Source organism: Mesocricetus auratus, unplaced genomic scaffold (assembly GCF_017639785.1).
Source record: "Mesocricetus auratus isolate SY011 unplaced genomic scaffold, BCM_Maur_2.0 Super-Scaffold_100707, whole genome shotgun sequence".
Lineage (NCBI taxonomy): Eukaryota > Metazoa > Chordata > Mammalia > Rodentia > Cricetidae > Mesocricetus > Mesocricetus auratus.
In genome coordinates this window covers 14,135,347-14,139,225 of record NW_024429269.1, presented here as the reverse complement: position 1 = coordinate 14,139,225, position 3,879 = coordinate 14,135,347, and positions in this window count along the sequence as shown.

The window sequence follows — 3,879 nt, the reverse complement described above, 5'->3', positions numbered from 1 at the left end:
GTATCCAGGCAGGAAGGATAGTCGGGGAGACCAAACTAAGGGTGATGGGAAGAATAAAGGTGGAGACAGAAGCCTCCAGCCAGACGCAGCGGGAGCAGGAGATGAATGTGCCATTCTAATAAAGGTACCACCACATGGCAAAGAAGAATATGGGTTGACTTAAAATGTAAGAGCTAGCCAGGGTGTGAGGCAGAGGCAAGCAGATACCTGTGAGTTCGAGACCAGCCTAGTCTACAAGAGCTAGTTCCAGGACAGCCTCCAAAGCCACAGAGAAACCCTATGTCGAAAAACCAAAAAAAAAAAACAAAAAAACAAAAAAACAAAAAACAAAAAACCAAACAAACAAAAAGTAAGAGCTAGTTAGTAATAAGCCTGAACTATTGGCTATGCATTTATATAATCTATATTAAGCCTCTGTGATTATTTGAGAGGGACTGCAAGACAGGAAACTTCTGTTCACATATGGCACCCAACATCTGGAGTGGATCCACATAAGACCTGAGAAAGCTTGAAGAGCATTCTAACTGCAGGCGTGGTACAGAGATGCATCTATAGAGAGCTGTCGTAGAGACAGAGCCAGCCGCCAACTGCAATGAGCTAATTGGGGTGACATGTTTCTACCATCTCTCACACGGCTACAGTACAGAGAGGTGTTTCCTAGCTGCTGCCTTTAGACTTGAGCTGTGAGCTCGAGCTCACTGCATGATAGATTTGGGACTTTGCTCATGCAGACAGAAAAGGTTACAGGTACACAGCAAGGACAGATTCAGATGGAAAGAACCTCTAAAGGGGTTACAGTGTGTCTAAAAATATACGTAGGCCTGGGAGAGGAAAAAAAAAGGGTAGAGAAAGTCCTCAAAAAGAAATAGAGTAATGAAAAATATAATAAGTCACATAAAGGTGGAAAATAAACAGTCTAGGTTATGCATATTTTTGTGTTGTCTTTAATTTTTTTTTTCGAGACAGGGTTTCTTTGTATTGTTTTGGCGGCTATCCTGGAACTCACTCTGTAGACCAGGCTGGCCTCCAATTCACAGAGATCTGCCTGCCTCTGCCTCCCGGGTGCTGGGATTAAAGGCGTGTGCCACCACCGCCTGGCTCATCTGGGTCTTTTTTATTGGTGTCTGGTCCCCTTGTTCTGAAAATACATAAACTTATAAAAGTAACACATATCTGTAGTAATACAAATATACGCCGGGCGATGGTGGCACACACCGTTAATCCCAGCACTCGGGAGGCAGAGGCAGGCGGATCTCTGTGAGTTCGAGGCTGGGCTGGACCGATAGCCTCCAAAACAATACAGAGAAACCCTGTCTCATAAAAACCAAAAAAAAGAGTAACAGTAATACAAATATAAAATGTGCATTGTACACAAGTCAGCCAAAGATATATTTTTTGTTTGTTTTACATTTAAGTAGGTAAAATATACATCTTGTGACTTGTAGTTACCTTAGGTTTACTTTTTAATGTCAAAAAAACAAGAAAGAAAAAAGACCCAGATGATCCAATATTCAAAACAACTTCAAGGCTACTGACTGAGACGTCCAGCCTCACAGACCACTCCAGTCAAGACTTAACAATTACCCTGATTTTCTCAGGGTTCCTCAAAGATCACTAGCACCCACTAATCAACAGGAAGGAGTCTATAAATCTATGCCCACATTCCCAAAATACTGGTTATAATTTTTTTTTCACTTAAGGGGGGGAGGTTGGTTACAAATTATTATTGGTCATAGTCAATATTTTTCTAAAAGAAGAAAGGGGGATAGGATATAAAAATTATGGGGAAAATGCTAGGTTATTATGATGGGAAAGGGGGGGTAGATTATTGAATCTACTTTAATCCAAAAAACAACTGTTAATCTCAAAAGATTTTACATTGGTATGGATTTTAGTTTATTGATAGAAATTTAAAGTTAATTTTGTTACATGGTATGTATATTTCTACTCTTGTTTTTGTTGTTATTGTTGTTGTTTCGTTTTGGTTTTTTGAGACAGGGTTTCTCTGTGTAATAGCCCTGGCTGTCCTGGAACTCACTTTGTAGACCAGGCTGGCCATGAACTGGTGAGATCCATTCACCTCTGCCTCTCAAATGCTGGGATTGAAGGTGTGCGCCTCTATGCCCAGCTTGATTAGACTCTCATGGAAGCCTCATCAAAAGTCTACAGAGCTGAGAAAAGTCAGTTTTCAAGTATGGGTGCCTCAAAAACAGAGTGTATAAAAATGTTTTTCAGAGCCGGGTGTTGGTGGCACACACCTTTAATCCCAGCACTCAGGAGGCAGAGGCACGCGAATATCTGTGAGTTCGAGGCCAGTCTGGTCTACAGAGCAAGTTTCAGGACAGCCTCCAAAACAATACAGAAAAACCCTGTTTCGAAAAACAAAAACAAAACAAAAAAAAAATGGTTTTCCAAGCTGGGCGGTGGTGATGCATGCCTTTAATCCCAGGACTCAGGAAACAGAGGCAGGCGGATCTCTGTGAGTTTGAGGCCAGCTTGGTCTACAGAGTGAGTTCCAGGATAGTCGGGACTATTTCACAGAGAAAACCTGTCTTTTTTTTTTTTATCACACATACAGTGTTCTGTCTACATGTCAGAAGAGGGCACCAGATTGAATTGTAGATGGTTGTGAGCCACCATGTGGCTGCTGGCAATTGAACTCAGGACCCCTGGAAGAGCAGTCAGTGCTCTTAACCTCTGAGCCATCTCTCCAGCCCTGAAACCCTGTCTTGAAAAACAAAACAAACAAACAAAAAAAGGTACAGTCTAAAAGACTGCATACAAGAGTCTTATCTACTAGGAAGCAGCTCGCTATCCCCTCAAGTGGCCCAGTTATAAGTGTAATTTTTCCATTCTCTTGGCTTCCAGAGCTCCAGGAGGCAGAAGTCAAGATTCTATAAAAAGAAAAAGGCAAAGGAAACCATTGAATTTGCTTCCCCCATGCCCACCTCCAGCCATTAGTGATGGGGTGTATGCTAGGCAATACTGGTCCATCAAGCTACAATCTAGCCATCAGCCTTTAGCTCTGGTTGGCCTCAAACTTTTGATCCTCCTGTCTCAGCCCCACCCCCATCCCCTTGCTAGAACTGCAGGCATATACCATCATGCTAGCAGCCAGGATTTATTATTATTATGTGTAGGGGTGTTTTCCCTACATGTGTCTATGCACCTCATTCATGCTTGGTATCTGAGGTCAGAAGGCATCAGAGCTCCTGGAACTGGAGTTACAAAGATAAAAAGCATTTTAACAACCAAGCCATCTGAAGTTCCATTACTTTTTTTTTTTTTTTTTTTTTTTTTTTTTTGGTTTTACGAGACAGGGTTTCTCTGTATTGTTTTTGAGGCTGTCGGTCCAGCCCGGCCTCGAACTCACAGAGATCCTCCTGCCTCTGCCTCCCAAGTGCTGGGATTAAAGGCGTGCGCCACCACCACCCAGCATTCCATTACATTTTCAAGGCATATTTATAAATGAACTTCTAACAAATACCCAAGTAAAAAACACAATACGGGGCTGGAGAGATGGCTCAGTGGTTAAGATCACTGACTGCTCTTCCAGAGGACCTGAGTTCAATTCCCAGCAACCACATACATGGTGGCTCACAACCATCTATAGTGAGATCTGGTGCCCTCTTCTGGAGTGCAGGCATACATGCAGGCAAAACACTGTATGCATATAAATAAATAGATCTTTAAAAACCACAAAACACTCACAAAATATCTGTGCCAATTGTGATGCTGGGAACAGAATCTAAAAATGCTATTAACTGCTGAACCATCCATTCAGGCTCCTAGTGGCAAACATTTGGCTCTCTTGTATCTACTTCCTGAATGCTGGGACTACAGATTCTAGCCCATGGGCCAGTTCCATCTGACTCTTCT